This window comes from Nanorana parkeri, unplaced genomic scaffold (assembly GCF_000935625.1).
Source record: "Nanorana parkeri isolate BGI_ZX_2015 unplaced genomic scaffold, ASM93562v1 scaffold104, whole genome shotgun sequence".
NCBI lineage: Eukaryota > Metazoa > Chordata > Amphibia > Anura > Dicroglossidae > Nanorana > Nanorana parkeri.
In genome coordinates, this window is record NW_017306372.1 from 376475 (window position 1) to 389736 (window position 13262).

Below are 13262 nucleotides of genomic sequence, written 5' to 3' on the forward strand. Positions count from 1 at the left end.
GTTGGCTTTTCATACCATTTTCTGTAAACTAGGTAGAGTATACAGTATATGGTATAAACCTCCTAGAAGTTTCTGAGATGCTGCTATTAGTACGTCTTACACCAACAATCAATATCCACAAATGTGTAACATGTATGTTATGTTTTTTGTCTGCATGAAAAACAGTGTACCAGTGGTACACTGGTTTAACCTCCCTGGAGGTATTCCCGAGCGTGGCTCGGGGTTAAATTTCCTTACCAGGAGCGGTAACCCCGAGCCACACTCGGGAATACCCTGAATTCACACTCACCTCGTCCCACGATTCCCGCAGCGTCTTCTTCGCCCGATGCCGGCATCCGTCTCCAGTGTACGCTAGCGTCAGCGTCGTAGGGAGGCAGATCCGGCGGGAAATTCAAACGTAAAAGCACCCAATACATACAGAATACATTGTAATACATCGAAAACAATGCTATTACGTTACTGTAACAAATTATTTCACCTCAGCTTTGTCCCTAGAGATATTACCAGTGTTCTGCCTGCACTTTTACTATTCTATCTGCCTGGAAAACTTGAGAGCATGCATGGCATCAAACAAGCGTCCGCTGAGGTCAAAAGTGGTTTTTGAGCAGCTTGAAAATAGCGATAGTGATGTGGAAAATAGCGATAGTGATGTGGAATCACTATCCCCAGATTTTTAGGTTGCTTTTGCTTCATTTGCTGTTGTTTCCTTTTTCTCTTCTTTCTATATCTTTCCTTTACGGTTTACTTCCATCATAGGTTTTTGAATAGGTTATTTAGGCCATGGCCAAAGAAATATGTATACCAAAGGAGGCTACTGCCAATTCTAGATTGTCACCTGCATGAATTAGTTATAATGCTCTCACAACCTATAGTAGTATCACTGATTAACTAATAACCCTACCCCTCCCAAGTAGCATTAGCAGAATAACTGTAGGCATTTACAGACCAACACCAGAACTCATCCTTTTAGAGGGGCAGCAGTCATGTCTGTATCGGCGTGGGAATGTGACTACATGGACTGAGCTTTTTGCCTGGGTGATGGCCAGAGTTTTATGGAAATGAGCGGTACCAGTGCAGTATGCAAAACGGGTATGATACCTGCCTAGTTATGGCTTCAAACTATTTTTTATTTTTATTTTTCCTTTTAATGTTTCTACTCAAAGAAAAAAGGAGGGTTGCGTATTTAAAGAGGCCCATGTAGTATTGCTATGTAGGTTGTATGTAGGTTGTATGTCACTAGTCAAGCTGGTAAAATTAATGCAGAGATGGGTGCCAGATAATGACATCAAATGAATTCAGCACGCATGAGTCTTGTTGTAAGCTAAGGCAATGCTTTTTCAAATCCAGTCTTTAAGTCTTCCAACAAGTCATGTTTTCAGGATTGACTTGACCTATTATTTCTGGCTTGGTAATTCATTTGATGGAAATTCTGAAAATACCACGTTTTGTAGGTACTTAAAGTATAACTAAAGGAAATACTTTTCTTTTAGATTCAGTTACCAGTTATGTTCAGCTTCAACGGTGAGGGTTAGAACCCCTCAGAGTTTTTATTGCTGTCTGTGTCCAATGTGGACATGTGTTTCGGTTAGAGGTGCACCGAAATGAAATTTTCAAAACCGAAACCGGAAAAAAAAATAAAGTCAGGCCAAAACCAAAATTTTTTATATTTTTATTTATTTATTTTTATTAAAAATCTCTTTTTCTGTAGTCCCTGTTATAAATGAACAGGAAGCCTCTATATCGAGTGTTCCTGTTCATTCATAACTTGTGTTTACCATGTTCACAATCATGAATGAATAGGAAGTGATGTAGATCACTTCCCATTTATTCATAATTGAGGACACAGTAAACATACTGAGGGGAATTTATCAAAACTGGAGCAGACAAAATCTGGAGCAAATTTGCACTGCAGCCAATCAGCTTTTCTCTCTCATTTTCAAATCTTACCTGGGCAAACTGAAGAGAGATGCTGATTGGTTGCTATGCTCCAGATTCTGTTTGCTCCAGTTTTGATAAATTCCCCTCAGTATGTTTACTCAATGTCCTCAATTATTTACAAACACTCAGCGATCACTGTTTGCTGAGTGCTTGTACCCACTCTCCATCCTAACTCGCTGTCACAGGAGGCTGAGTGAGCTTTGCGGGGAGGAGAGCTCGATCTCCTCTGACAGCCAACTCCTCCCCCGCAGCAGCCTCCTGTGACAGCTGACAGCTGTCTCAGCCCCCACACTGAGTCGGGAGGAGAGCTCAACCTCCTGTGACAGCCGTCTCGCCCAATCACCGCTCTCCTAATCTGTCACAGGAGTATGAGCACCGGCCACTCGCATTTCTATCCTCCCCCGCACCGCTCACCCTCCTGTGACGGTTTCTCTCCTTCCCGCTGGACGCAGTGCTGTGTCAGAGGGGACACAGAGCAGCGCCCAGAGGGGAGTAGAGAAACCAGGGATGCACCGCTATTTCGGCCGAAAGATGGCACTTTCGGCATTTTGCCAAAAGTGCAATTTTCGGCCGACATGTTTCGGCGGCTGAAATTTAGGTGCATCCCTAGTTCAGGTGATGACTGAGAGGGGATATTATATGGCAAAAAATGACAGTGGTTTTAACTCTCTTACTGAACTTTAACAAAAAGTTTGGCCTTTAAATATACTTTAAGAATTATTTTGGAGAAACAATTAACTAAGACATTCAGGACTTGTGCAAGTGCCAAAAGCTTTGTTCCAGATCTGGGAATCAATTGAAACAACTGCGCAATATAGATACTAATGTGCAAACATTGTGTTCCTTATCACAGAGCAGGAATGTTCCTACAGTGAGATCCTGCAATCATCTGTTTACTCTACAAGAAAGTAAATTTTTTCTTTCACATCAATGTGCTTGGAGGGATAGCATCACCCAAATCATGTTATAAAGTCAAATTATGGCTTGTAATGAGAAAGGGCATCTATTGACTTAATTGCTTTCTGACTGCATAGTTTCTGGGCATCTACAATGGTTCTAAAGTTGGGATCTAGCAAGAAAGAAATGCAATTTATACTAAACTAAACCTCTGGTTGAAGTTCAGGGACAAAACAGGTACTGCTTTATGCAATTTCGATTTGCCAAAACTATCCCTAGATTCTTTGAATTGCTCAAATTCCACCCATTTGGGGCTAACATTGCCCCTTGCATATCAATAGTAGAAATGTCAATGTGATAGTTTCTTTGAAAGGTCAACCTTATTTTTTTCTTTTTTTCAAATCTGCAAGTTACAAGTGGATTTGTGTAGAAGATGAATTTTGTTTTGCAGAGAAGGTTATTAGCAAGAGCTGCTAGTTATCATTATCTCTTCTTTGCCTGCTGTTTGATATTTCCTGACCTTTACATACCTGACCAGACACCTCTTCCCACTACCAGTAATGAATTACACCATAAATAAGGCACATCTTAGTGCTTTGAATGGTATATCCTTCATGAACAGCTTTAGAAGAGAGATTTATGAAAGTGATTATCAAAATATGTTTAGCTGACAGGCTTATGTGTTTACCTTTGCTATTAGATGTATTTGTCTGTCTGGTGTTAATGTATGAATTTAAAAATATAATGCAGTATACATTTGGCCCAATGAAAATTTCCCCAAAAAAGTAAATGTTGTATAGAAATATAAATCTACAAATCTTGGATTCTGCTTAGGGTGTACATGTTTTTAGTTTGTGATTGTTTTAGAATATCTGTGAGTTACATTAGGGAGGACAGGGCAAAGGACTTGATTTGACATAGGGTTTAGTTTGCATATGATGTTTGTTTAGTATAATAGGCCATTTATTAAAATGACTGAAAGAATTGTCTGTGTTGACCCACGTAATTTTATTTAGTGTTAGTATATCAAACACAACTAAACTTGCCAACCTTCAAATTTTTTTTACTACTCATCCAAGTGGAGGAAGCACAGATCCACAGAATGAATAAAGGTCCCCACACACCTTACGATAATCGTACGATAATCGCGGGAAATCCCGCGATCGTACGATTCTCGTAAGGTGTGTGGAAGCCGTGCAACCTCTACTACTGTAAGGTCGCACGACTTTAAACTTACGGACATGTTCGAAAACCCGCCGAGCATCGTACGATTTTCGGTGGGTTTGTGACATGTCGGTACGATAACAGCCGTACGGGCCGGTGTGCGCAAGCGCACACTGCCCGTTCTGCATTGCGGTCATCGGAAGCCCGCCCCTCAGGGGGCGTGGTTTGCGATCATCGCAAGTACGATCTGCCTATGCAAGATAGGCAGATCGTACGTTTTTTTAAGTACCTTACAACCATCGCAAGACAAAAGTCTTGCGATGGTTGTAAGGTATGTGCCCAGCCTAAGGCAGAAGAGGAGCTATACTTGCACTGTAGTTCCTCACGTGCAGCTTCTTCTCTAGCAAGCCCTCAGGGAAACAGCGACCAGTTCATTAATGACATTACCAAATCCCACTCCAAATATCCTGACTAGCATTCAGAGGTAGCACTGCCTTAGATGAAGTCACACTTCATATATACAGCTGTTAGGCGACAGAACTAGAGAACCCAAGTACAGTCACAAGTGCACGTAGTACACTGATATATTTTAGGAGGAATTCAAGACAAGAGGTAGATTATTCAGAGAACTGCTTGGGCAAATGTAACCCTTCTGTATTTTACATCTTAACTTTTTGAGTATACGTCCATTTTAACTGGATTTATATAACTGTTGTGGTAAAGATGTTAGGGCTGCATTGTAAATGATCTTAAGTCCCTACCTCTGTAGTTTAATATACATGGCCTTTTTTGCACGCTTTCAAACTATCTCTATCCAAAATCTCTACTTCACTGTTCTAAAAAGAGTGCTCCTGTCCCTGTAGGTGGACTTGTGAGTCTTGGCTCCACAGTACTCCTTTATTGGGCTGTATGTTTGTTGATCAGTTTTCCCTTGTATATAAGTATGTGCACGCTTCACTGCATTGCCACTTTGCTAATGCCTAAGGCCTTGTTCACACCAAGCGCGTTCCAGGAGCAGAGCAGAGCTGTTACAGACCGGATCAAAACTGCATCCAATATATTCCAATGGTATTTTGGGCTCTAGTTCACACCGCAGCGTTCAGTTCCAGAGCATGTAAAAAAACTGCAGCAAGCCCTCTTTTACCTGCTCTGGAACACTCTAATATGCATGCCAACGCATCAAAAATGCATGCAAACGCCCTGGAATGCACTAAAAGCCCATTCTAAACTGCGTTCCGGGCCGTTTTTTTACCAAAAACATCCCGGAACGCATCAAAAATGCGGCACACTGCATGTGCAGAAACTCATGCAGATCTGGTCTGCATTTGGTGTGAACAAGCCCTAAGTGTTAGTTTTTTAGGTATATGAGTTTCTCTCTGTTGCTACTTTTGGAAAACACAGGGAACGTGCTTGTTGAAAAACTTTCTAAGTTGTTTACACTCCAGCTGCATATGGGATGATTTTCTTCTCCCATATGCCTATTAGCTTGGTATTCTTGGTAGATATTGTGTTAATAGACCCCAGCCTGGGAGTTTTAACTATAGCCCAGAGGGAGTTCCCTGCCATTTAAGTATCCACATTTCTATCTCCTCTGTTATAAATTGCACAGTACAAAAAGTCAATTTCTGTATTTTGTATAACTGTGTTATTCAAGTATATTAGGCTCCTTTGTTTTGATTGTGAGCAAGTGTTATTCCAGTATCTGAATCTGTAACTTATTGAATTCTGTAATACAGTTGTATCTAAGTATATAGGGATTATGTTTGTACTTGTAATATTTAGTATTCAAGCATAAGTCCAGCAATGAATATATTTTGACTGGGTTAAAATCATTTCTACTACCTAGGATATTATACTATTGGAAACATTCTCTTCTCGTTTCAAAAAAAAACACATGGCAGGTCTTCACTTGTTTACCACATTTTAAATTGTGCCCTCTCTTCCTCCCCCAAATCACGTGACTGTCCTCACTTCCTGCTGCCATACATTCATCGCTTTTTGTTTAGACATGTTGGAGCCTTTGAATTGATTTGTTCATTCCAGCTCAGGCAAACTCATGGCTGTTGAAAACTCCATTCACATTAAAATAATAGATATCTAAACCTAATTTCAATGAACACGCAGCTAAACCCTTAATACAATTTACTGATGTGTCCCATAATTGCAACAAAAATAATGTAGGCAGAGACAAATTTCACACAATCCAATTTCTATGCACCATTATGACAGTGTACAAACAACAGTGACACTGTGCCTCTGACATTTTCATGTCAAGCTAGCTTTAGTCCCACCTATGCATTTTAGAGTGAGCCATTTTTATGTATAATTTTTACTTAAAAGTATTTCATCTCACAGTTAGATCTTCAAGAGAGGAGAGCTGAGACCTATGCTTTGATTGACAGAAAACTACTTAAGCTTGAAAAGACAGTGCGGTAGTGCAGAAGAGTTTAATAACTTCTTGCGAGATGACTTGCTGAGGTAGGGCGTTATGATTAAACGAATCCAATATGAAATATATGGGCTAAAATAGAGAAAGTAAAGCAGCGCCTGTTACAGTTGTGCATTGTACCAGTATTAAATTCAGTGTTGAATATTTTGGCTTCTGCAATAGGATCTAATAAAATCTTATTTTGAATTACATATCATACTATTTTATAGTCTGTTATAATATGCATGCTAGAGGAGATGAACCAGAACTCAGGTTTGACCTTGATCAGGCCTGATCCATCTGACCCAGTTTAATTTTGATTTTTAGCTTGTTCTTTAACCATATTTTCAGAATAATGTTGCCCTTCCAAATCTACCAGTCAGGTGCCTCATTATTCTACCAGTCAGGTGCCTGTATGTCATTCTGCACAAGGCTCTTCCCCCTACAAGACAGAGGATGCACCACCTTGACCTCTCTCCTATAAACATCAATCTGGTGCTAGTGAGCAGCTGTCTCTTTTGCACTTCTCCACCAAGTGGAATTATTGAAGAAAGGGGGTACACTTTTAAGGTTTTGAATCACTAGCTGTTAATAAAAGACCATCTAAAGTTAATACTAAAAACACAAGGGCTGCCCATATGACTTCTGCATCTCCCAGCTGTAGACTGAACTCTTTCTGATAATCAGTTAAGGACACTCTAGAATGTTGAGAACTCATTAGGAGTTTCTACAGAATCTGATTGGTCATATGTTTTCTTTAACCCTTCCACTGTTAGACTATGTCTCAGGTGGCTGAATCAACTTCTTTAGTTTTCACTTGCACAGTACAGTGTTAAACATTTGAGTGTTTAGTGTTTGTAACTAGGGCTGGTAATGATTAAAATTTTCCTGTTCGATTAATCGAATTTTTTAAATCGATTAATCGACTAATTTCGATTAATTATAACGCACATACAGAGGGGGGTCTCACCAGAGCTTTGAGGGGGCCTCACCAGGGTAGCAGGGCTCTGTGCGGTCTAACCAGCCTTGTTAGAACAACAAGAGGGCGCAAAACTAGGTCAGCTGACTGCCTGGACCGAACATATCAGGGAAGGTGACAGGAACAATAAATATATATGTATAATGTACTTACTTATGTGGGTCTGGGAACCAGATGTGAACCGGCCTGTGAGGAGGATCAGTATGTCCAGAATGTTGAATGGCGGCAGCCTCAGGCAATATATCAGCCGCCATTCAACATAAATTCTGGACATCCTGATCCTCCTCACAGGCCGGTTCACATCTGGTTCCCAGACCCACATAAGTAAGTACATTGTACATATATATTTATTGTTCCTGTCACCTTCCCTGATATGTTCAGTCCAGGCAGTCAGCTGACCTAGTTTTGCGCCCTCTTGTTTCTCTCTTTGGTTTTCACATCCGATGCACTCATAAACCAGGAGACTCACCGACCCAAGTGATTCCGTTCAGGTAACGAAGGGAAGGGGGAGGAGTGCGGTGACATCACGGACATCGACGTCAACGGACTCCTCCCTCCTTCCCTTCGTTACCCATCACGGACAACTACATCACTCGACTCCTCCCCCCTTCCCTTCGTTAGCCGACAGAGCCACTCGGGGAGGGGGGAGGAGTCCAGTGACGTCGATATCCGTGACGTCACCGTATCTCCGACGGAAGACCCGGAAGCCGGCGGAGAGGTGAATACTTTGATCGATCAAAATAATTTTGATCGATCAAAGAAATTAACGATTAATTGACAGATTAATCGTTAATTTCCGCACCCCTATTTGTAACCTATCTTTTTCTAACTTTTTTACTTCACTTTATTACATAGCTTTAAATATGTAGAAGTGACGACAGGTCCGCTTTATGGAGAAATCATGGGCATCTGCTGCCACTTTCTGCGGCCTTGCGACCAAAAAGCCATACCTCCAACGTGAAAACAAGGCTAAGCGATTCAGTTATGCACAAAAACATAGGAACTGGGGTGCAGAAAAATGGCAGCAGGTGCTTTGGACTGATGAGTCAAAATTTTAAATATTTGGCTGTAGAAATAGGCAGTTTGTTTGCCTAAGTGCTGGAGAGTGGTGCAATAATGAGTGTCTGCAGGCAACAGTTAAGCATGATGGAGGTTTCTTGCAAGTTTGGGGCTGCATTTCTGTAAATGGAGATTTGGCCAGGATCAAGGATGTCCGAAATGCTGAGAAATACAAGCAGATACTTATCCATCATGCCATACCATCAGGGAGGCATGTGATTGGCCCCAAATGTATTCTGCAGCAGCAATGTCATTAAGAACTATCTTCAGTGTAAAGAAGAACAAAGAGTCCTGGAAGTGATGGTTTGGCCCCACAGAGCCCTGATCTCAACATCATTGAGTCTGTCTGAGATTACATGAAAAGACAGAAGGATATGAGGAAGCCTGCATCCACAGAAGACCTGTGGTTAGTTCTCCAAGATGTTTGGAACAACCTACCTGCCAGGTTCCTTCAGAAACTGTGTGCAAGCGTACCTAGAGGAGTTGATGCTGTTTTAAAGGCAAAGGGTGGTGGCACCAAATATTGATCTGATTTGGATTTCTGTTGTGTTCATTTACTTTCTATTTTGTTCATTGATAAAAATAAACTATTAACACTTTTATTTCTTAAAGCATTCTTACTTTTTTCACACCTGTCTAAAACCTTTGCACAGTATTGTATAATCTCCACCACTGGGGCTAAAGAATGGCAAGACCCAGGGAGAAAATTAAGAAGTACGCCAGAGGAAACCTGTGTTTTTATCCAGTGTCTTTAATTCCTTCTCATTTACTAACCTAGAAGAAATATGTACATCAGCAGTTCTAACTTTGTTCTGACTTTACTCACTCCTTGTGGATGTGGTTGTCAAGGGAAAAGTGGACCTTTGTGAATGAGATAATTCTCCAGTGACTGACTATTTTATCTACAACTTAAGAAAGTGACAGAAGACAATTACTCTTATTTGTCAGTGTTTTTTCAAATAAGAAATGTCTATATATTTCTAAAAATAATTTTACATGCAGTGAAAATGATAGAAAAGGAGAATGACTCTGATTGGTTGCACTGGGGCAGCACAGTCAATTCCTATTTTAAACATACCATTAAATAAATATATTTAGCAAATCCTAATTCAAATACATGGCTAAGAAAATCTGCTGTATTTACTTTGCATTTATAATGATACTTTTCAGATTTTTTGTCAGTTTGATAACTATTTCAGCTTTATAAAATGTTTGTTTCCTTTGCCACATTTTTGTAGCCTTCATGTAGTGTTAACACAACCATAAGAGAATCAGATATATGTAATAGCTTTGGACAGATGTGTTCAGTTGGAAAGAGACACAAACAATCTCTTTATATTTGATAGCAGCACTGTAAACAGGGCAGAAGATGGTGGCTTGCTTAAATGTTTGTATATTTTTTATTTTTAGTAGAGAATGACCACTACCTTCTGAAAGAGCATACAGTTGTATGCTTTTATATAGTACAATTAACTTTATAGTAAGAAGATTATAATTGAGAGAAAAACAATGCAAACCATCAGGAGTTCTCTGGATTTTTACATGAATGACTTAAAAAAGTCATCAGATTTTTTTTTAAGTAACAATAAGAAATTCAATCAGACATTTTTTTTCACAAATTATTTTTATTTATCGTTATCAATCTAATTTACAGATAATATGCAATGTTACAGTATAAGACAATGCTGACGTAGCAACTAATCCATACATTACATATATATTACTGGTAAATTTATATAAAGTCAATAGATTTGCGATTCCCAAAAAAATATTTGGAGCAAAGAAAGAACATCAATTGGAACCTTTCATGTAATATCGTCTGTACAGAGGACTTTAAATTGGTCCTGGAGCAAGTCTTGTATTGAATCTTTGGTGATAAAAATTAAGAAACATAAACTATTAGGGGGACAGCAGTGTAATAGTGAAAGGGTTATCACCTTAAGGGGGGAGTAGGGTATGAAAGGGTACAGTGTAGGGTACAATGGCTCATGTAGTTCAAGTGAGTTTTCCACTGGTTTTCTTACCAGGGCTTAATCAAGTCGTTAATAGGATCTGAGTTTATGCCTTAATCAACACTGTTTTGGGATGTAATCTGGGTACAAACCCATGGGAGGCGCTTCTACATAAACCTATAACAGGAATGTGTAAATATCAGCAACGTTTAATTTCCCACATCTTTATGGCCACTAAACAAACTATAGCCAATTCATGGAAATCCTCTGTACTCAGCTATCTGGGAGTTAAAAATCGCATCACTAATACGATGATCAACGAACAACTAACAGCAATCTTGTCGGACACTTGCACCAAGTTTGAAATGGTTTGGGGGCCCTGGATCTCTTACATCGGACCACGACATTTTGACAATCAGACATTTTTTAACAAACACAACAACATTATAGGGCAATCTGTAGGTCCCATTCCTATTTGAGCATGTTGTAGCTCAAATGCCTTACCACTACACCAATCAACAGGAGGGATTCCAATGTTTTTAATGACTCATATTCACATCCGAAAGCTCTGACGCTTGTAGCAAAATGCCTGCAGCTAAAAAAGCACATGAGCATTTTGGGCCAAGTAGACTTCAATGGGAGCACTTGTAATATGTGCATAAAATGTGCGTTTTTTTGTCTAGTAACTAGATTTTCAGTGGTTGAAATGCGCACAAAAACACCTGTACAAACGCTCACAAAAAGCACCCCAAAAAATATCTCAAGATGCTCAGCTTAAGTGTGAATGTGGGAACCAAAAGCTTCCTTTAGTTGCTAAAAAGACCTACCCAGAGATTAGATTAGAAAGTATTTTGGAATATCCATCTATGCAAAACTGTCTCTGTTCCTGCATAACATTTGAATGTCTTGCCTGAATAAGGTACCTAAAGTGAATCTATGGCCAGTTGTTCTCTCAGGCAGTGACTCATCAGCCTTCTAGTCTTCTAATTTCTAATCTAAGCACAGAGCAGGAGCTCTGGGAGGGAGGAGCAGGAGGGGTTTAGCTGCTTGAGAGAGTAAGTTAATCAACGTAAGTGCTTCTGCTGAGAATTGTGAGGATGAAATTGCTCCACAGTGCCTTCAACTACAGAGGTCAAAGAGGACTAGTTTTAAGCCTTTTTACTGCATGGTAAGAATATAGAAATACTTGAATGTCCATAACCTGCCCACAGAATAATATCATCCCAGCATTTCAACTGTGGTTGACATTCCGCTGTAGAATGTTCTCAAACAAATTGGATTTGATTAATTCTTCAAGGACTTCAAGTTGCACAGACCGTAATATCACAATGCAGGCCCTCTCATTGTGCTCCCAAAACGCGGCTTATCAGTTGAGATGAGATTTTAATTTTGTTATACATTGTGATATATTGCAGACATAATGCTGTGTATATTTACCATAATTAATTCATGAAACATTGTTTCTGTAGTACAGTGGAACATCCATGCGGTCTTTATTAAAGTTGCAACATCGTTAAGTGTAATTTTGTCATGGCAATTTTCCATAAGTATTACTGTTGTTCACTTTTTCTATGGTAGACTTATGAAGATAGGTGCTCTCAAGTGCCTGTAAATCCTTACCTGTCATCTAGGGTCCTTTGTTCCGTGAATATAGAGATTCCCCTTTCTCTGCTCATTATAGGATGCCTACTCCCAGGTGGCGCTAAATGTTTTCCATTTGTAAAATATCTCCTTGACTGTAAATTTTTCTCTTCTTCCTAAGTCCTATAAAGTCTCTGTTGTTTGGTACATAATACACATGCAAGTAACCAAAATCATATGATTTTATTTTAACCCCTTCATGACTTTTTCAGTTTCTGTTCATAAATGACTGACACACCTTTTACATTTTTGCTGTGTGATTCTTATTATATATTGTTTTCTAGAGGACAGATAGGGCTATATAATTATATCAAACATGTTCACTTAGTTTGAATAAAATATAAAAAAATGAGGAAAAAAACTAGAAGAAAACACTTTTTTTCACAAGTTTTGATTATTATTATTTTTTTTTAGAAAGTTGTTATAATAATTATAGTATAAAAAATATATTTATATATACTTTTTATTTTCCTAATTTTGTTTTACACTTTATTTTATTTTTTTTACACTTTGTAAAAAAAAGTAAAAAAATACTTTTTTTTGTCAGTTTATATGAAGCAGTCACTATAACTGCTTGAAAAAAATAACTTTTTTAAAAAAAATGTGGCTATTATTAGGCTGCTCCAAACTTAGGAACAGCTAATAATAACCTTAGAGACTGATCCTGACAGCATGTCAGATTCAGATGTCACTAAAAGGTCTTTGATCGGCCCAGACGATCAGAAGTCTGATACATTTCACTCAAAGAGATACATTGGGGGTGATTTACTAACCTAAGCACACGCACGCACTAGGTGCGTGTGCATTTTTACACAGCAAAACGTATTTATCAACCAAACACGAGCAACGTGTCACATTTTCACGCCGTTATGGCGCGTTTTTATGTATTTACGTACGTGCGCATCGTGTAGCATGCGCCATAGGCTACACGCCGCTCTAATAGCGGCATGCAAGTCTCTAAAAGCATATTTCCACTAATGCCATATATGGAAAAATCATGCACATGATGCATATACAATGCTATTCACAGTTTAGACAAAAATGGTTAGCTCATGTGTTTACATTCCTGCATTCATCAACGCAAGCAACACAACGTAGAGCTAATTTACACAACATCACCTTGCAATTCATGCAGGGCTTTGCACAACACACCTGCTGGGTGTGTACACACTACAAAGGTGTCTAGATTCCACCAATAGATCAT

The 13262-nt window shown here is 39.2% G+C and overlaps 1 protein-coding gene across 1 annotated transcript in view; it reads left to right on the plus strand.

Annotated features, from left to right (window-relative positions):
* TTC29 (tetratricopeptide repeat domain 29) overlaps nucleotides 1–13262 on the plus strand; it is a 178052-nt gene that overhangs the window by 71659 nt on the left and 93131 nt on the right. The gene's annotated exons all lie outside the window — the stretch shown is intronic.